The following is a 21,732-nucleotide window of genomic DNA, read 5'->3' as shown; positions in this document are numbered from 1 at the left end:
GTGTTTTAATTTATTTTTAACTCGTTTTTTAAAACTTTTAATCAATTGTTAAAGGGCGGGTGGGAGGCGGGTGGCGTAGCAGAGCTACGCGGAGTTTCACAGAGTTTCACTGAGTTTCACGGAGTTTGTTCTTACCTCTGTGGTGCTCCACGTAGCCCCACTCTGCCCACCACACCCAGGGTTACTCCCCACCAGCAGTGCGCCAAGAGGCTCGTTTGCAGAGTTGTGTAAAAAGGGGCGTGGCCGCGGACCACCTCTCAGCAATCACACTGTGTGGGGCTTACTTTTTTTTTTTTTTTTTTAAACCGTTTATTACAGAATCCAAAAGATATACAAAGATGGGCCTACAACCTTCAGGCCGGCCGCTAGCAAACAGGAAGAGCATATAATACAAGCAGTGGAACACATGCTGCGGCAGAAGAGAGATCACAGGAGTGGAGAGAAGCGTCGGCAGCCACACCATGCGGACCCCACACAACGGTTTCATTTTTATATAAATAACGAGAAAACAAGTCCACAAGGCAACCCACAATCGAAACAGCCGCATGTGCTCCCCTGGGGGGGATCCTACCGATCCACAGGAATAGCAGGGGGGGGATAGGTCGGGACGGAGACAAAGTGGAATCAATGCCCAGAACCCGGGAGACAAGCAGGCTAAGGAGATGGGGCCGGTGACGGATCAGGCGCCAGCGGCGGTGTGGGGCTTACTTGATGTACCTGGTGGGATAGTTGGCCCCTGAGGACCCTTAGGATTCAAGGGGACTTAATCCTCCTACCCAGAACACGCCAGGAGGCGTGTTTGCAGAATGTTGCAGGGAGGGGACGGGGCCTCCGGAGAGTTGGCGGTTTCTTTTATTTTTTATTTTAGTAAGGGGGCCGGTGTGGTCCCCTTTCCCTTGCACCTTTTGGGCCCCGGAAACCCCATCCCCATGAGCCATTTAAAAAAAAAAATTATTGATAAAGGAGGGGGCGCGAGGCCTCCCTCCTGAGGCTGATTATGGCCCTAGGGACCCCATCCCCTGGGGCGAGGTTTTTGATTTTCTTTACAGGGGAGGGAGGCCGTGCAGTCCCCCTCCCCAGTCCGATAGTGGCCCTGGGGACACAAGCCCCGGGGCATGACCACTTCTAGTTTTTTTTTAACTACATTTAAAGGAGGGGGGGCGCGCGGTCCCCCTCCTGAGGCCACTCTCAGCCCTGGGGACCCCATCCCCAGGGGCTTGGCCATTTTTTTATTTGTAATATTTTCTAATGGATGGGGGGCCGCGCGGCCCCCCTCCCCAGGCTGATTTTGGCCCCAGGGGATGGCCATTTTTTTTTTATGAAAAAAAGGGAGTGGTACCCTCCCGGGCTATTTTTCGCCCCGGACCCCAACCCCAGCCTCTTGTTGGGGACCGTGGGGGGAGCCCCAATGCCCCCGGGATCCCTGCCGGCTCCCCATCTCCTGGGGGACCCAGCATTGCTTTTGGACAAAGGGAGCTGCTAACATGCAGCTCCCTTTGCCCAAAAGCAAACCTGCTTCGCTTCATGGAAACGAGAGCAGTTTTCCTGCTCTCGCTTCCATGAAGCGAAGCAGAAGTTTGCTATGACAGGGCGGGAGCTTTATTGAACCAGCATTTATCGCACAACTGTACCTGAAATAAAAGTCTGGTAACCTGTCGTTTGTCTCGAGTGCATCTCATGTGAGTTACCATGTGTTTACATATATATATATATATATATATATATACCTACTGGCGGTCGGTAGATAGTAATAGATAGGACTTTGTTTCTATTCAAAAAGCGTTTTTTCTTTGGCGCTGTTTGACAAATCTTTGCAAATTTTTCAAAACTAATGGGCCGCTCAGGTCATCTCCTGTCTTGAAAGTTTCAGGGTGATTCGTCAAGCGGTGGCCGAGAAAAAAAGGGGTCCCAAAACGTGTTTTCTCCATGTTAATTTCCTTAGGAAATTTTAGACAAGGCTACAGCCTGAACTGCTGAACGGAGTTACACCAAATTTGCTAAAACGGTAGCTCTTGGTTCAAAAAGCAAGCTTTTTAGGTCTCGCCTGACCCAGCGCATGTGCTGGTCTGGCGAGACTTATTGAGAGGGCTCCAAAAAGTGCTACCAGGCCAGCCTAGAGCTACAGTGCATGTGCGCGGGCGCGCTCGCCGCGCTTTACCGCGATTACTTTCACTTTCGCGGCCGCACGGCCGCTTTGCATAGCCAATAGGTCTCGCTTTTGGGACCTTATAAGTATTTAGTTATGCAACTGTTGCATGGCTAAACACTTATAAGGTCCCAAAGGCGAGACCTATTGGCTATGCCAATGTTTGTTTTAAATGGTGTAAATCCATTCAGTCGTTCCTCAGAAATTCATATATAAAAAAATATTAGTATCTGGTGACCGTAGTGGATCCGTGAACCCTCCTGAGCACGAGCTGACTTCTGATTGGCTGCCAACACTTCAAAGCAGAAAGTGTTGGCAGCCATCTTACGACTCAGTTGAACTGAGTCACAAGAAAAAAAGTGAAAAAAGAAGAAAAGGGGGAGGGTAGAAACACCCTGACCCCTAGGGCTGCTCAGAGCGTCCCACGGGGACCCCGAAGGCCCAAAAAAACAAAACATTTAAATAAAACAATAATAACTCAGCGACACCGGCTGAAAAAAAAGAAATTAAAAAAATGCGGTCTCCCACACTGTTTTCTTGAAGCCCCCAGGTGGGCCAGGTCCTGGGGGGCATGTTTAATTATCATGCGGTTGCCCTCAGGGACCACCACCTCCTCAGGGCTTATTATTAAAAATGTGTGCGTGCAGGGCTTCAATAACTTAAATGAAGAGTGGGGGGGTCCTGCCCCCCCACACTGCCCCGGGGACCACCACCTCCCCAGAGCATTGAGTTAATAAATGCGGGGGCGCTTACGGTCCCTTAAGCCCCGGGGACCGCCACCTCCCCGGGGCTTCAATAATTTAAATGAAGTATGGGGGGGCTCCTGCCCCCATGCTGCATGGGGACCACCACCTCCCTGGGACTTCAATAACTTAAATGAAGTGTGGGGAGGTCCTGCCCCCCCCACACTGCCCCGGGGACCACCACCTCCCCAGAGCATTGAGTTAATAAATGCAGGGGAGCTAACGGCGCCCCAAGCCCCGGGGACCGCCACCTCCTTGGGGCTTCAATAATTTAAATGAAGTTTGGGGGGCTCCTGCCCCCCCCCCCGCCCACGCTGTCCAGGGGACCACCACCTCCCCGGGGCATTTAGTAAATAAAATGCGGGGTCTGTGTCAGGTTCCATCTTCCTGACTCCTCGGGGTTGTGCTGATGCTCAAAGGGGTCCACCTCTCGACTGCCCCAAGTCCGGAATATAAACAAACACGGACTAGTGGGATAGTCAAGTGAGAGAAGGAAAGGGTAGGGACAGCGTGGAGGGAGACCTAAGGAGGATACAATAAACACACTGTAAGTACCCAATTGGTAATTAGTGTAGCTCAAACAGGTGAAGCATACCATATAAACAATTGCATTAGTGGTAATAATCTACCTGTAAATAAAGAGTGAGAGCGATACCAGAAGAGAGAAGAGGGTGGTTGTGAACCCCCAACATGGAACTAGTGGGAAAAGAGAACACACAATGAAACCAGTTCATGTACCAACGCAAAGGTTCCCCCACTGTACACAAGAGAGTAAGGTTCCCCCCCACCTACCCAAAGGTACATGTGGATACGTTCGAAATAAGGCAACTGTTTCCGGCACACCCTCCGAAGTCTCTCTCTCCTAGGAAATAATATGTAAAGACACCCAAACGTAAATTAAGCTGGAACGGCAAAAGCACAATCACACCTTGTACAATGGAATATAATATAACCATTGGAATGGCCCATGTATGGACTTCGAAACCTTGAGAGTAGTTCGCAATTCTCTGAGGAGAGTTCCTCTAGGTGCCAAAACCCCAGTAATATTCAACCAATGTTATCATCAAAATAGGAGTAACAGCAAGTCTGTAAAGTTACTTTACATCAAGTTTGGTTTGTAACCTTACTTCTATGCGCAATTCCTCTGCATACCATCTTCCCTTCTTACCGGGAATCCTCTTGTTCCATTGAACATGAACCTGAAATAAAAGGCTGGTAACCTGTCGTTTGTCTCGAGTGCATCTCATGTGAGTTACCATGTGTTTACAAATTGAGGCGGACGCTCATCCGCCGAGACTGCACCACTCCATATTATCAGGAGGCCATGAGGTTTGGATCCACCATCCTCGTATATGGAGCAACGACGAAGGATTGAAGTTGTGCATGGTTGCGGGGGCCCAGTGGGGGCTTTATCGACAGCAATCATTAGTGCGCCGGAATACGGAGTGAATATTTGTGCACTACAACTCCCAGAAGTCTTGAATTTGCCGAATTAAGGGGCGTGACATTATTGCATTTATGGGAGTTGCTGCACGCCACAGCACGAACTTACCACAAGCCTTTGAGAAAGGGGAAACCTGAAACGCGTCAGGCTGGTTGGAAAGCTGCTGTCTATGTTTGGGACAGGGTATACATTTTGAAGTAAAAATGGCGCTCACTAGATTGAGAAAGGCTGTTGTGTCAGCCGAAACGTGTCTCTCCTGGGTGCTGGGTCGGAGGAGGCCCATTGCAATAAAAAAGCCTTATTCCAGCAGCCCTCGTGGGCGTGCTCTCTTCCTTGTGAAGTAGGGGTTGTGTACACACACACACACACACACATATATATATATATATATATATTTGTTAAAAACTGTAATTTTTTATTGAACTGAAGGGGAGATGTAATGTCTTGCGATATTCTATACGGAACCCTAAGGACTCCATAGAGCTGTGACGTGGGTGTCAAAGCGCAATGCCATGAAAGCTTGTTTTAGAGTGTTGAGTACGCAGTTGCACACAACAGATTAAAGAATGAAATAATAAGAGTGGCGTGGTCATTGGTGGGTAACCAGGCTGGGAAGACACTACAGGAACCACCACACAAAGACGTGCAGGGCAATCAATGGAGGACCAACTTGACTTTTCATCCTATCCAGGTCTCTCAAATGAGCAACATAAAGTTGGCCAATAGCAAAATTATATATTATATGGCCTGATGTCAATTCAGTTTGAGGCTCCTTATAAATCTACTATAAAACATTATTAAGTGCAGGTTTCTTGAACCCTACTTGAATTGAACAACTGCCCTGGGGCGGGGCAAGCTCTGCGAGTGTATCTTCTGTGCACCTGCTGCCGCGGCCTCCCCTGCCCCACTCCTCCGCCCGTGCAGTGTTATGACAGCCCTTTGTGCACGGCATTTATCCAGCTATTAGCCCATTCAGTCTCGACAGAGAGAAATTAAACGGGTCCGATTAGACACAGGCCATTTTAAAGGCACTAACAATGGGCCTTGTGGTGGAAAAGAGCCAAGCCGGAAACCCAATCTCGGTCACTTCTCTGAGGGTAACATTATAGGCCCGGCTCCCGCCCTGTGCCGGTGAAAGGCCCAGTCACGGCCTTCAGCAGCGCGAGGCCTCTAAGCCCCAGCGTGCCCCGGGCCCCCAGAGACCGCTGCCTTATCATCTGTCAGCCAGCAGTCAAAATATTCCCACCCCGAATTGGCCGATAAATTGCCGCTAACTGGACGTTTCTTGGCTTGGCACGGCCTCTGGGGATCTGGGCGTGTGGCTTTCTCAAAGCAGCCTGCCGCCTGTTACTGGCCCCCGGGCAAGACTCCAGTTCAAACTTTTCTGTCTCTCCTTTCCGCTTTTCTGGGGCCACTCGGAAGTGGACAAACGCCATTTAAGAGAGTCACATGGCAATTTCTTTGTCACTTAATATTCTGTGGTTTGTTAGATTGTTTTTCTAACCCAAACCTTCGACATTTGGAAACATTCTTTCAATGTGTATTCTATGCAAATTAAGCGGACGTGTCGTATGCTGAACATGTTACACCATTGGCAGATAGAAATGTACAGAACAGTGGAGAGCCGTTTTGCCTTGCTAAGGGGAAGCACATTTTGCACGTCTTATTCGCTCCATTTTCACTGGGTAGAGCTGGCAACTTCCTATTTTCCACATTAACCCCCGATTTTTGGTCGAATTTGATCTTCAGGGAATGTAATGTTCTTCTAACTCCCCACACTACTTTTTGAGTCGATGAAATAATTAAAAATCTCTTTATTGTTCACACGTAATCTATCTCTGTGAAGAATGCAAACGTTTCTAGCATGCAAGTAGCCCAGCATACCCTTGCCCCCCCCCCCCCACACTCCATTCTAACAGGGAACATGAAGGGGTAGAAAATGCCCTGGTGGAGTGTCCCATACACTGCCCTCATTTTTCACTCTCCACGTGAGACATTTGCATATTTAGATCTATGAATCTCACACCTAGGGACACGTATGCAGTGCTTTAAATGGGCCGGTACTGTCCGGTACGGAGTACCAGCACTTTTTTATTTTGAGAGGGAGAGTACCGGCACTACTCAGGAGAAAGGCAACACTTTTAATTGGAGAGTACCGGCACTTTTCAGAAACAAGCAGGTACTCTGTTACAGAGTACCTGCACTTTTATTTTTCCATTTTAAGCACTGCGTATTACACAGTGCCCCGGCTCGCAATAGGTGTGAGAGCCTGCTTTGTGCGGCCCCAGTGTACTTTGGTGTTGTAGAAGGGGTTGCAGACGGTTGTGCAACCCCTTCTTTAATCCTGATAGGACTGGTGCACATGTAGCACCAGCCTTATCTTGCGAGGCCATTCCCTCATTTGCATAGAGGTGTGGCCTCATGCAAATGAGGCAATCTCTTTGCCTCTGTTCCCTTGCCATATTATGAACATGGGCGCAAAGGCAAAGAAGCCGTCAGGAGGAGCATTTACAGTGAGCTACAAAAAGGTGGCCCCTGAGGGCCGTCCTCTGGAGGTGACAAGGGTGTCCCATGAACACACCAGACATTCCCCGGCAAACAAATGCAGCCACTCACTGCACCCGCCTGCAGGGAGATCTCTGTCCCCTCTCCAAAGTGCAGGTGGGTTGCGTCTGGCAGAGTAAAACTTGGAGCGGCTGATTAAAGTAGCCACTCCATATTTCACTGAATGCTCTGCCCCCAGGGCAGCCCCGAGTTTGTGGATGCCCTGAGGACAGCGCATTCATTGTTGTGAGACCGGCCTCGTGGCGTGGGCCCTCCCGACCAGCAAGTTACACGACAACCACGCCGAACCTCGTGGACACGGCCTTCCGGCCTCCGTGGACCAACATCCCGAGGGCCGACCAGATCCCCAACACGCATGCCCGGCCGAGGGAGAACGAAACCCCCCCCTAAAACCAGACCGAGAGGCGCCGACTCTGTCACACCTCTGGACTCTTCCCGAGGGAGGTTTCGATCGGCCACCCGGCCCCCGGCGAGCGGGCGCCTCTCCTGCTGGGCGTCTGGGGTCCCTACCGGACACATCTGAACAGAACAAGGGGCTGAGCGACAGGAAACCCCGACACCTCGCCCCCAGGCACGAGACCCCTCTCCGCGAGGACTCCGGACTTCAAAGAGGAGGGGGAGTATAACAAGGGGTGCTGAAGGGACGAGAGGCAGAGAAGACCTGGACTGACGAGAGCCTGCGGACTTGGTCGCGGCTCGATCGCTCACCGAATAGAAGAACCGCTATCCGAACTCTGAACCATCTGAGCCCTGCTGACGCTGTCGCGGCTCCCCGAACTCTGAACCATCTGAGCCCTGCTGACGCTGTCGCGGCTCCCCGAACTCTGAACCATCTGAGCCCTGCTGACGCTGTCGCGGCTCCCCGAACTCTGAACCCTCTGAGCCCTGCTGACGCTGTCGCGGCTCCCCGAACTCTGAACCATCTGAGCCCTGCTGACGCTGTCGCGGCTCCCCGAACTCTGAACCATCTGAGCCCTGCTGACGCCGTCGCGGCTCCCTGAACTAAGAACCTCCGGTGCCTGCTGAGTGACTCGCGGCCCGCTCCTCCAAGAGAATCGGCCGAGATCGCCGAGAGAAGCAACATCCCCTCAGCTCGAGGATTGAGAGCTGTGCGCCGGATACCTCGCAGAGACACTAATTGAAAGACTGTCCCGCTACCCCTTTTCCCTCATCACAAGATCGCTGCCGCTTGTGGCATTAATTCTGCACCTGCCTGCCGGATCATAAAGATCCCTGACAACTACCGATAAAAGCCTAATAACGACTACTGTGTGGTGTCCCTCTATCCGAAGAGAAAGTAGCGCGGCGCGTGCGATCCTAGGTGCGAGACCCTTCCAGGAAGGGCCTCCCTGCTCTTGCTCGGCCTATATCTGGGAAGGGTGGGCCTCAGGGTGGTCAGGAACCCATTCCGCAGCCTCCCCGGGGAACCCCTTCTAACATTTGGTGGCAGGCGACGGGATCCGAGCCAACACCTAGAGATCGTGCAGTAAACGGCTGACGCACCACCAAGAAGAATGGAAGGAGAAACTTCCCTAGGTGCCGCAGGGACCAACCCAAGCACGGCATTTCAAAAGGACCAGTTAGAATCGTACACGCACCGAGAACTGAAACAATTTTGCAAAGACTTTGGAATCGCTACCACCGGACTAAGCACGAAAGAGGACTTCCAGGGGGCATTAAAGACCTGGGTCGAGGCAGAAACTCCCCGGTCACAAGCAGAAGGAGAGCACCCCAACGAACCACGAAGCAGCCCAGGGAGGAACGGCGCTCCCGAGGGGGGCCTATCCCCAGAGGAACTAGCGGACCGAGAAAGAAGTCGCAACCACGAACTGGAACTAGCAAAACTAAAAATCGAAGGAGAGATAAAACTAGCTGAGAAAAAACTAGCAGTGGAACAATTACGCCTACACGGGGAACTAGAAGAAAAGAAAAGACAGAGAGAACACGAAGAAAAGAAACTCCAACTAGAGCACGAACGCAGCCTGAAGGAGATCGAGCTGCAGGCCAAGCGGGCGGAGACCCGACCCTCGGAAATGCAACCCATCTCCTCCACCGTGGAACCAAAGGTCCACATCCCCAAAGATGTGGTGAAAGAGTACTATAAGAACGACGACATTCAGCAATGGTTCAAGGCCTACGAAGTCGCCATGACCTCTCACCGAGTCCCGCAGAAAGACTGGGGGGCTGGGCTGTGGGGCCGGTTCCTGAGCGAGGGGAGAGATACCCTGTTGGACCTGCCCTCCACCGTGATGAACTCCTACAGCCACATGAAAGAGGCCCTGGTAGCCAGATATGGGCTCACCCCTGAAATGTACCGGCAACGGTTTAGAGACTGCAAAAAGATACCCGGTACCACATGGGTGGAGTACGTGAACTTTTACAGCCGGGCCTTGGACGGATGGATCAAGGGCAGCAAGGTCTCCACCTTTGAGGAGCAGTTCGACCTGATCGCATGGGAACACTTGGCCGCTAATTGCTTCGTAGAGCTACGCCAGCACCTCCTGGACAGCAAACTCACAGACCCTCGGAAACTGGCTGTCGAAGCTGACCGGTGGGTGAACACCCGGACCTCCCGGGGCCCCGTGGGAGACTACGGTCGCCACAATCAGGGACCCCCCGCCAGAGGGGCGGGGGGAACCAAAGCCGGCAAAGGGAGCTCCCGGGGGGATCCCCGCTCAGCCCTCCCCGAGGACAATCTCCGCCCTTCCCAGCTCCGCCTCCGGCCAGCACTGGGCCACAAGGGAGGCCGGGACCCCGGGGGAGGATCACATGTTTCCGCTGCCAGCAGACCGGACACTATGCCAGTGACCTTCAGTGTCCCCTGTACCAGCGGACCACCACCACAACCCCGCCGGCTCGGCAGATGGTCTCTGTAGCCCTGGGGGAAGAGATGGAAGACTCCGAAGAATGGGAACCAGCCGCCATGGCCTTGGTCTCTCTAGGGGACCGGGAGATGGTCCCCGGAACGCCCCTGCCCGCCAGCACGAAGAAGTACCGACAGCAGGTGACGGTCAATGGTCACCGCATCGAGGGGCTCCGGGACACGGGGGCGAGTGTCACGGCGGTCCACTGTCACCTGATTTCTGAGGACCAAATCCTGCCTGACGCCTTTTGCCCCGTCATCTCATCAGACAATTCCGAGAGCCTCTGCCGGATGGCCCTAGTCCCCTTCGAATGGGGGGGAGTCACCGGCAAGTTAAAAGTAGCGGTCAGAACCTCCCAGCCCGTGGACTGCCTCCTGGGCAACGACCTGGAGAACTCCCCGTGGGGACAAGTGGAGCGAAGGGCCCACCTAGAAATGATGGGCCTACCCGAGTGGGTATGCGCCACCACGCGCTCGATGACTCTCCGGGCACCTTCCTCCGAGGGGGGAGAGGCCATGCCCCTGAACACCGCCACCACCCCCGAGAGCCAGGATACCCCACCAGAGGCCAACGACCCCCTCCTGGACGAACCAACCGCTCCCAGCGAAGAATCCGGGCCTTCCGACCCCGCAACACCGACCGAACTCGGGGACTTGCCAGAACTAGCCCCGTGGCCCTGCGAAGGGGGGCCCTCCCGTGAAGAGTTCTGCCAAGAACAATCCACCTGCCCGTCCCTCATTGGACCCCGACAACAGGCCGAGGCCCAAGCAGCCGGCGACCAGACTGGCACCCACTGGGTATACTGGAAGAACGGACTGCTGTACAGTGAACAGAAGTCGGCCGAGTTGGGATCGGCCTGAGTACTAGTAGTACCCCTACGCTTCCGAAGTCTTCTCCTGGGCCTGGCCCATGATGTGCCCCTGGCCGGACACTTAGGCCAAGATAAGACATACCAGTGACTCGTCACCCACTTCTACTGGCCCAAGATGCGAGCCAATGTGGAGGCCCACTGCAAATCCTGCCCCACGTGCCAGGCCAGCGGAAAGAGTGGGGGCAAGCGCAAGGCTCCGCTCCAACCCTTCCCCGTCGTCAGTACCCCCTTTGAGCGGGTAGGAATCGACATTGTCGGACCACTGGACCCTAAGACCGCCCAGGGCCACCGGTTCATCCTCGTCCTGGTGGACCATGCCACCCGTTACCCCGAAGCCATCCCTCTCCGCACCGTAACGGCCCCCGTGGTGGGCCGGGCCTTGATGGGGATCTTCTCCTGCATGGGCTTCCCCCGCGAAGTCGTGAGTGACCGGGGGACGAACTTTATCTCCCGATATATGAAGTCCCTCTGGCAGCAGTGCGGAGTATCGTACAAGTTCACCACCCCGTACCACCCCCAAGGAACAGCCTAGTCGAACGCTTTAACAAGACATTGAAAGGGATGATCATGGGCCTCGAGGAACCCCTACGCCGGAGGTGGGACGTCCTCCTCCCATGTCTCCTGTTCGCCTACCGGGAGGTCCCCCAAAAATCCCTGGGGTTCAGCCCATTCGAACTGTTATATGGACACCCCGTCCGAGGACCCCTGAGCCTGGTCAAGGAGGGGTGGGAAGCAACCCCCCGGGGGACCCCTCCAGACGTGTTCCGATACATCCTAGCGCTCCGCAACCAGACCCGAAAATTAAGGGAACTCGCAGAAACAAACCTCGAGGCCAGTCAAGAAGAGATGAAGCGCTGGTATGACCAGAATGCTACACTGGTCGAGTTTCAGCCGGGCCAACAAGTCTGGGTCATGGCCCCGGTGAGACCCTGCGCTCTCCAAGATAAATGGACTGGGCCCTTCAAGGTGGTCGAGCGGAAGAGCCAAGTCACCTATCTCATCGATGTGCAGTCCCCGCGGAACCCCCTCCGGGCTCTCCATGTGAACCGCCTCAAGCCCCACTTTGTGCGGACCGAATTAAGTCTACTCCTGGCCACCGACGATGGGGCCGAAGAAGACACCGAGCCCCTCCCAGACCTCCTGGGGGCGAAGGAAGCCGATGGATCCGTGGAGGGGGTGAAACTGTCGACCGCCCTCACAGCCCAACAGACCAACGACTGCCGCCAGCTACTTGGGCAGTTCGCGGATCTCTTCTCCCTGACCCCCGGGGTCACCAGCTGGTGTGTCCACGACGTGGACACCGGAGACAGCCCGCCAGTGAGACATCGGGCCTACCGGGTCCCTGATCGGGTCCGGACCTGCATCCAGACCGAGGTGACAAAGATGCTGGACCTTGGGGTGATTGAACCCTCCGACAGCCCCTGGGCTAGCCCGGTAGTCCTGGTTCCGAAGGCGACTACCCCGGGTGTTGCCCCCGAGTTGAGATTCTGTGTGGACTACCGAGGCCTCAATGCGGTCACCCGAGCAGACGCTCACCCTATCCCCCGTGCCGACGAACTCATTGACCGCCTTGGGGCCGCCTGCTACCTCAGCACCTTCGACCTGACCAGTGGGTACTGGCAGATTGCCCTCACCGAGGGAGCCAAGGATCGCTCTGCCTTCTCCACCCCGGACGGGCACTACCGCTTTAGGGTGATGCCGTTCAGAATGAAAAATGCCCCGGCCACCTTCCAGCGGCTGGTGAACAGGGTCCTGGCCGGACTAGAGGGGTTCAGCGCAGCATACCTTGACGACATAGCGGTCTTCAGCTCCCAGTGGACCGAGCACCTCCAGCACCTCCGTCAAGTCATGCTGGCTCTACGCCGGGCCGGCCTCACCATCAAAGCTGGCAAATGTCAAATTGGGCACGGCTCCGTAACTTATCTGGGGCACCAAGTGGGGAGTGGGCAGGTCGCCCCCCTCCAGCCGAAGATCGACGCCATCTTGTCCTGGGAACCCCCTACCACCCAAACGGAAGTCCGAGCTTTCCTGGGCCTCACCGGCTACTACCGAAGGTTCATTAAAAACTATGGCAGCATCGCAGGCCCTCTCACAGAGCTAACCTCCAAAAAACACCCCAAGAAAATACACTGGACTCCCGCCTGCCAGAAGGCGTTCGACACCCTAAAGGCCGCAATGTGCGCGGCTCCAGTACTCAAGGCACCCGACTACGCCCAGGAGTTTGTGGTCCAGACGGACGCCTCGGAACACGGCATCGGGGCAGTCCTCTCACAATACGACGACAAGGGCATAGATCAGCCCATAGCCTTCATCAGCCGAAGGTTACGGCCCCGAGAACAGCGGAGGAGCACGATTGAACGTGAGACGTTCGCCGTAGTCTGGACCCTCAAAAAACTACGGCCCTACCTGTTCGGAACACACTTCCGAGTGCAAACGGACCATCGACCCCTGCGGTGGTTGATGCAGATGCGAGGGGAAAACCCCAAGCTGCTACGCTGGTCCATCTCTCTCCAGGGAATGGATTTCACTGTGGAACATCACCCCGGGACTGACCACGCCAACGCGGACGGCCTGTCCCGATTCTTCCGCTTCAGCGAGGAGAACTCCCAAGTGGATGGGTAGTTCTCCCCGCCTTTCAGCTGGGGGGGGCACGTGTGAGACCGGCCTCGTGGCGTGGGCCCTCCCGACCAGCAAGTTACACGACAACCACGCCGAACCTCGTGGACACGGCCTTCCGGCCTCCGTGGACCAACATCCCGAGGGCCGACCAGATCCCCAACACGCATGCCCGACCGAGGGAGAATGACCCCCCCCCAAAACCAGACCGAGAGGCGCCGACTCTGTCACACCTCTGGACTCTTCCCGAGGGAGGTTTCGATCGGCCACCCGGCCCCCGGCGAGCGGGCGCCTCTCCTGCTGGGCGTCTGGGGTCCCTCCCGGACACATCTGAACAGAACAAGGGGCTGAGCGACAGGAAACCCCGACACCTCGCCCCCAGGCACGAGACCCCTCTCCGCGAGGACTCCGGACTTCAAAGAGGAGGGGGAGTATAACAAGGGGTGCTGAAGGGACGAGAGGCAGAGAAGACCTGGACTGACGAGAGCCTGCGGACCTGGTCGCGGCTCGATCGCTCACCAAATAGAAGAACCGCTATCCGAACTCTGAACCATCTGAGCCCTGCTGACGCTGTCGCGGCTCCCCGAACTCTGAACCATCTGAGCCCTGCTGACACTGTCGCGGCTCCCCGAACTCTGAACCATCTGAGCCCTGCTGACGCTGTCGCGGCTCCCCGAACTCTGAACCATCTGTGCCCTGCTGACGCTGTCACGGCTCCCCGAACTCTGAACCATCTGAGCCCTGCTGACGCCGTCGCGCTCCCTGAACTAAGAACCTCCGGTGCCTGCTGAGTGACTCGCGGCCCACTCCTCCAAGAGAATCGGCCGAGATCGCCGAGAGAAGCAACATCCCCTCAGCTCGAGGATTGAGAGCTGTGCGCCGGATACCTCGCAGACACTAATTGAAAGACTGTCCCGCTACCCCTTTTCCCTCATCACAAGATCGCTGCCGCTTGTGGCATTAATTCTGCACCTGCCTGCCGGATCATAAAGATCCCTGACAACTACCGATAAAAGCCTAATAACGACTACTGTGTGGTGTCCCTCTATCCGAAGAGAAAGTAGCACAGCACGTGCGATCCTAGGTGCGAGACCCTTCCAGGAAGGGCCTCCCTGCTCTTGCTCGGCCTATATCTGGGAAGGGTGGGCCTCAGGGTGGTCAGGAACCCATTCCGCAGCCTCCCCGGGGAACCCCTTCTAACAATTGTAAACAGGCATACTGTTCATGTTTTTGTATAGTGCAACTGTTTAAAGGTGTGCCATGTCGCAAACATGAACAGTGTGCCTGAAATATAATATGGACCATGGTGAGGAAACCACAACTTTAGGTGTGATTTCACTTAGATATCTGAAGCGTGCAGATCAGCCTAGGGGCGTAACAAAGGCCCCTGCAGGCCCTGTGGTGCAGGGGGGGCCCAACCCTTCAAGGTGGCCCCATTAGGCCCAAGGTCAATAATATCTGTGAGATATGTGAGAATCAGGTGCCCCTTCTCACATTCTGCAGGGGACCCCCATCATTTTGCGTTACACTACTGGATCAGCCCCTATAGCCTCATAGGCTTCACAATTATTCTCCTCGATATGAGGACCCTTTCTCCAGCGCCTTTCACTGACGGGAAGAGCCTTTACCACTTTGTCCCCTTGGGGACAGTTTTTTATCATTTGGCAATGGGCTGCTGTGTGATGTAACCTGCATCTAAATCAACTACATTAGACCTGGACTTAATGCTGCTGTTCCAAGATGACCCATTGAACTCAATTGACATGCATTCTTATGGCAAGGCCCTTAAGGAGGTGATGGCGTATATCTAGGCAATCAGGTTATGCGAATCTACACCCTCAGTCCTGTATCACACGCAGGAACATGTTTTTCACAGATTTCAAGCCTTGAATGCGCCAGGCTTGAGTCTCCTTCCAAGCCTTCAAACCCTTATCCTGAAGGAGTGGTTAAAGCCTGAGAAGTGGCCTGTTCCTAGTTAATGGCAGACTCTCAGAAGCCTGCAACTCTTATAGCAGTTTTTAAATCTGTCTTAAAGAGACAAATCTGGCTACTCATATGAAGGGTGAATGTAAGCTAAAAGCGGTCATACTGAAATTTCCTTTGCATGGGAACTATTGATTCGGCTAATGACATGGCAGTTTCCTAACGAAGATCTAGAGGATGGTAAGAGATTCTGACCTTTCAGCCACAACCTACTCTTCTAAGACCAGCTTCAGGCCTTGTCTTCAACCATACTTTAGATGTCTGGGCCTTTGGAGTGATCCACAATGGCTCCTCAATGATTTTTGGGCTGTCCCCCAGGTGTCTGTGGTTTTATCTACTCCTCTACTTATTACAATCTCAAGAAGAAGCCTTTGCAGAAAGTGTTGTGGAATTGCTCTTTAAGGGGCTTATGTGCCAGTGCTCAGGGAGGACTTGAACTCAAGGGTCATCTCTAACCTGCTTCTGCTGCAAGAATGGTCTGGTGCCTTCCTCTCCCTTCGTAAACTTGATGAACGCCACCCAGGGGCCCTCACCATCTCTTTATCAATGAAGTTCATAGAGGAAATTATTCTGATGGTGGTACCAGTGTACTTTCTGTCTTTAGTCAACCAGGATGATTCTTATTTTCGCATCCCAGTGGTGCTTACTCAGCAGCGGCTCCTTTAATTTGTTGCACCAAAAAGGTAGAACCACTTACAAATCCTTCCTTGAGGACCGCATTCATCACCGTGGGCATTCACAAAGGTTCAGGACATCTAGGTGTCCTATATCTGGAAACTCAATAGTCCAGGCTGTGTCGCTTCAGCACTTAGGATTTCAAACAGCAAGGGTAGTATCACTCTTCTGGGGGTTCAGGTGGAAACTGAATGTGGTAAAACCAGAGCTATTCTCGTCACAGAGACAGGCGTTCATAAGCCTACCCTTTACTATGAAGACATGCAGGATATTACCTCCTCAGTGAGAATAGTGGTGCTAAGGACTTTCCTTTCCCGACATCTTGGAAATGCAAATGCTCTGGCCTCTTCAATGGCTACACTCCTCAAAATACATGAGGCCAGATGTACATACTACCGTTTGCGATTTCCTAATAGTGAATTTTTGTGATTGCCATTAGGAAATTGCAAACAGCTATGTACAACAGTGTGTTTTACACTATTTGCGATTCCCAATGGGTTGCAAGGGACCTGCCTTATTCACACATGCCCCTGAGACTCGTTATTAGGAAGGGATGTCCTTGGCACGTCCCTTCCTAATAGCAACTCGCAAACCCAATTTGAGATTCGGTAATAGCTTACCGAATCGCAAACAGGACTTTGCACATTTAAAAATGTTTTGTTTTAGGTCGCAAACGGCCCAATTCTGCACATCGGGCCGTTTGCGAGCTGAAAAAAGCTTTGTACATCTGGCCATTGGGCGTGCTATTTTTGTGGTGACATGGGCCAAGTTACATTCATTATGTGAGAACCGAGAGTACTATGAAATGCTATTGTATCCAAAAAACACTGAGCATTTCACTTGATACAGATGAAGCACAAAAACATACCAAATATTTAACATTTAACAGATAGCGCATTTTAGGGATGCGCCTGTCAATCTGTGAAGTGTAGAAAAGATGGGTGCGGTTTTGAAGACGCTTTTGTTCTGCCATTGGCTTTAGTGGGGATGCTGTTCACACTTAACTTACCCAAAACACTCCTTAAGTTTTGAAATACCACAGGGTGTGCAGGTGAAACCTCACATTCAGACAGCTATAGATGGATATAACAAATGTGTCTGAGTACCAATGGGACCTCAGCAGTACTTAATTTGTAAAAAAGTAAGTGCCAGGACCCAGCTCGGGAGGTCACTGTGGCCTGCACCACCCATTGCTGCCAATGACAGTTCCAACACAACTAGTAAACACTGCACTCCTACAAGTGTGACATTTCAGACCATTCCAGGCCACACAAAACTATAATCATGGTGTGAGCAACAAATATTATTGATTTTTAATGTATATTGACTTTTAAAACACTGTTGTTGCGCTCTTCTCAAAATTAGACAGCACCACCATGTGGTGGACTGTCACTAGAGCGGGTGCTGACAAATAAGTGTCAGTGCTGTGCACTGGAAACCACCGGCTCAAATTAAGTACTGAACCTCAGACTCTGTCCAACTTCCAAATTTCTGCATAGCTCTTTAGATCAAGGCTTGTCTTTTGGGCATGCCTTGCTCGGATTCCCTCACTAGCGTCAACACGCGTGGTGTGGTCAGAAGGGGTTTCTGTGCAACCAAGATGGGCTGAGGACGTATCATTGCCCGGCCCGCTGTGTCTTCGATTTTCTTCTCTAAACGCTGCCTTAGGAAGACGCTATCTTTTGGCGATACACCGTAATGACTTTAGTTCAGCGGCACTGATTTACTTTATGGTTGCCTTTGAATACATTGCTCCACTACAACTTTATCGAGTACATCGTATATTCGTACTCTATCTGACTTTTTGCGTAACATTTCTACAACTATTCGTCATTACTGAGTAACATTGGTGGAATTTCATTGCACCCCAAGCATCTGAATCCAGCAGCTTGCTTTTTGGGTCTTGCTTGGGACTAGTTGTGCCCTTTTAATACTGGTCGATTATAGAACTGCACCACAATTATCTAATTTGTAAAAGCAATATATCATTCATTGCATTATATTATGTGGATCGCCTTACGGCCATACCAGAATCAACGAGATTTTTGACCTTTCTTAGCCTTGAAAAAGTCTCAGTACTTACTTGTACAGGCGAAACACGTGTTGGCTGCTTTGTTTGCTGGGAATTAGTTTGAAAAGAAAATCAATACATGAAACGTTTTCTACGAAAAGAATCTTGTGGAATACCCTTCATGTCCCATATACCGGCTATGAGAAGTAACAGCAAGTTCTCCAAACATCCACGCCATTTACTCTCGCATACTTATTCATTGTTTCTCATTGATGTGCGGTTTTTCCCTTTTAGGGAACGCTACTACCCAGTTTGTGAAAGATAAACGATACAGACATGCAAAAATAAAATTGTATGTCACAGGCAAGTGGGCATACTCATACACACGCAGGCGTACAGCTAAGCACACACAGAGTTAGAAATTCCCACTCTCATGCACACACATGCCTAGCTATTTAACGCACATGCTCTCGTTCACGCATAGCTTCTTAATATGCACACACACACACAGAAACAGAAATAGAAAAGAGAGGGGGTGGATTCTGCCTGCTTTGTAACTTTGAGCTGGTTCCCGCTGAGGCTTTCTCCAGGCCTGACATCAGCCAGCGAGGTGTGGGAACCCGGGTGGTCCCCGTTACGGCTGTTATTGTGTGCCAAGATGGAACAGCGAACAGGCATTTCTTCTAAAGAGACGTGAGTTTCCACTTTCCCAGAACATGTCAAAGGCGGGGCCTCACATGGGTTGGGAAACCAAGCAATGCATCGCGGCACACTTCACATAAGCTGTGGGCGAGCAAGGTAGCTCAGGGTTTAGACGTGCTGTTTGTGTAGATAGCTGTGAGCAGAGTGAATGTTGTATGTACGGACTTAGCTCACAGAGCAGGCCTCACACGGGTGGATATGTGCAGGGTAGGTTTTCCTAGAGTGTGCCGCACACGGGCAGGTTTGTGTGCTCTGACGACTCCCTTCTGAGGCACGCTAGACAGGAAACCAAAATGAGCCATTGTTTAAGTGTTGAAGCCAGCCCCGCACTGCAGGAGGTTTCCACTAAAATGGTCTATGGGAGCATGGCAGCCCACGCGGCTCTGAAACCACGCCAGCCTCCTGCCAGAAACACCCGCGTGGTAGAATAAACAGGCAGACCTCGCTCACGTGTATTGTATTCACGCTTTTCACTGCGCAAGCGCAGACAGGGTATGCTGGCCTCTCGTTTATCATGCCTCACAGGAAGGTCGCACAGAGCTAGTTTTGCAAAGTCTTATCAGGGCGCTGGCCTCGTAGGCGATGGGTGAGTTGTCTGAATTCACACAAAATGCTTCACGTAGGCATAGAGCACACTTTACAGTCATCTCACAATGATTTACAGCACAATTTACGCAGTAATTCCGCAGAACTTCCACCAAAGAGAGAGTGCCTGCGAGGGCCTTAGTCCAGGCACCCTGGGCGGCGGCGTTAATGCTGAAACCGCAGAGGCATCTTTACTGGGCATGCACATAACTCCGTCTGTGGAATCAATCAGGACTACGTGTTGAATCACGAAGAATGAGGAATTAACAGGGAATAGGCAATTCCTGCATGGCCCCGCAGTAATTCCTCATTTTCTTCCAGGGTTTCGCCCAGAGATTCAGGATGCTTTTGAAACAGCTACTGCCTCTTCGGGAATTCACCTTCACAGAAGAGGCCAGGGATTGATATTTCAGCTACTTGCGGATTTGGATTTAACTGGCTTATAACTCACTCAAGTTTTGCAGCGCAAGCATCACACCCACCGGCTTTCCACAGGGCAGACCTCACACAGGTTTCTTGTAGAGCAGGGCTTAAGCAGACTTAGAAGGCACACACCACACATCTAACAACTGGTTTACTCTAGAATGAGAGTGAATTCAAATATTCAAAGGTGTGCTCTCATTTAAGTCCATGGAGGTGCAGAATTTTAGTAGGGCTGATCAGATTTCCAAGAAGGGAGACTGTACGAAGTTGTATTATTATTTGGGGTGGGTGACTACCCTCCTCAAGGAACAATCGCAACTCTTGTCAGGGTGAACCCTCAAAGTCACTAAATTAACCTGAACTAAACCCCCTGGTAGCTATGGCACAGAGCAGACAGGCTTAACTTGGGACAATGTGTAATGTATTTATATAGTACAAAAATAGTAATAAATTCAAAATGCAAAACAATAAAAGTCCCAAATAGAAACACTGAGTAAACCTTAATAAACAAACTGACACCGACATGACAAAAAGGCCAATAGTGAACTGGAGAAAGTAAATGTTACCTTTTTAAGCAGAAATAGTACCAAAAAGCAAAAAGCGCAAATAGCAGTCAATTGTTGAGGTAAACCAGAACCTAGGTGCAATTTGAGGCTGGCTGTGATGGCCACGGGTCGGATACACCAACCAGGGTTGTCCTGGTCAAATATTTAACCTTCTGACTTAGTCCTTTAAGTCCCATTCCACTACAAGCGTACACTTCTAAAGCCTCCAAGGACCTCAGGGGAGGCATGTGGAGACTTACCGGGTGTGAGGCAGAGGCCAACAGCAGGGTACAGTCCAAATCCAGTGTCCACTGGTCAGCTGGGCAGTTGCAGGAAAGGCCTTTTATAGCTTGTAGTATCCTTTAGCTTGAATAAGAGGTCAGCCGTATGACCCTTGGAATCCACCTCTTTGCCCAGGATATAAAAGGGAACAGGTCTAGTCTTTCATGGCTCCTCTTGGTCACAGGCAGCAGGTCCAGTCCACTTCTGTTCTTCCTCAAGTCCAGCAGTGTTCTGTAGTTGGTACCCAGAGAAGCCACATATATGTCTAGAACTGGTGGGTTAGTGGGAATGACTCCTCGGAATGCCCTAACCATTGGAGTAAAAGTGCCAGGGGCCAACAGTACCCACTTGGGTTAGGTGGCCAAAGTCTTTAGAAACACTAAACTTGGGGTCTGAGGGCTGGGGGTGCATGCCACAATGGTACTATGGTAATCCTAGTGTTCTCTCTCATCTAACATTAAATCCAGTATGAATCAGAAAATGCACCCACAATAAACCCAGAGACAGAAGTACGGTAGGATAAAATTAGAATTCTTCACCAACCAGACAGCGGATAAACAAGAATTGTCCTTGCATCCTGTTCCCTTCCTTTCAAGTGTGCCCCAAGTTTTATGTGTGAACCCAACAGACCTGTCAAGCAAGATTTGACACTCAAGCAGGATTTGACATTGTAATGTCAACAAGGATCCTCACGGTCCCCACCCTTCTGCTAAGCTCAAAGGAGACTTCCCTGCCCATCCAGGTCAATCTGCAATGTTTTTTTGTGGCGTTTTATATAGCGCAAACTAGACCCAAAGGTATCAGAGCGCTTTACATGAGCACTAGTTACTTTACAGAGGGACACATTCATATTTGTTAGGCACAGGGATATTAAGTGATTTGCTCAGTATCACAGAATGTTGAGCATCCCTGCAAGACTCGAACCCAGTTCCCCAGCTCCGAGGTCAACCGCCCTAGCCGTTAGGCCACACTCTCTCCCCAAATCACAGTGAACCACTGCGTAGCTCCTGGGAGGAATTTCACATCTCGTTCACACCTTATTCAGGCCAGTTAAAGGTTAGGGGAAGCTGAAGAGTTAATGCAAATTAGCCTTCAAGAGCTTTAGGAAAGGAAAAGGCAACCTTCTAAAAGTAACTTTTCCTTGATATTTATTAAAAATCTGACTTCCCTATTAAAATGGATTTGTAATAATAATGACAAATAGTTGCTTAATCATTTTTTAGCTAGTCTCATTCCCTCGCACAGTATTAGAATTTTAATCTGAACTCTGGTTTTCG

This window comes from Triturus cristatus, chromosome 1_2, assembly GCF_964204655.1.
Source record: "Triturus cristatus chromosome 1_2, aTriCri1.1, whole genome shotgun sequence".
Lineage (NCBI taxonomy): Eukaryota > Metazoa > Chordata > Amphibia > Caudata > Salamandridae > Triturus > Triturus cristatus.
The sequence above is the reverse complement of the archived record's forward strand: the minus strand, read 5'-3'. Positions refer to the sequence as shown.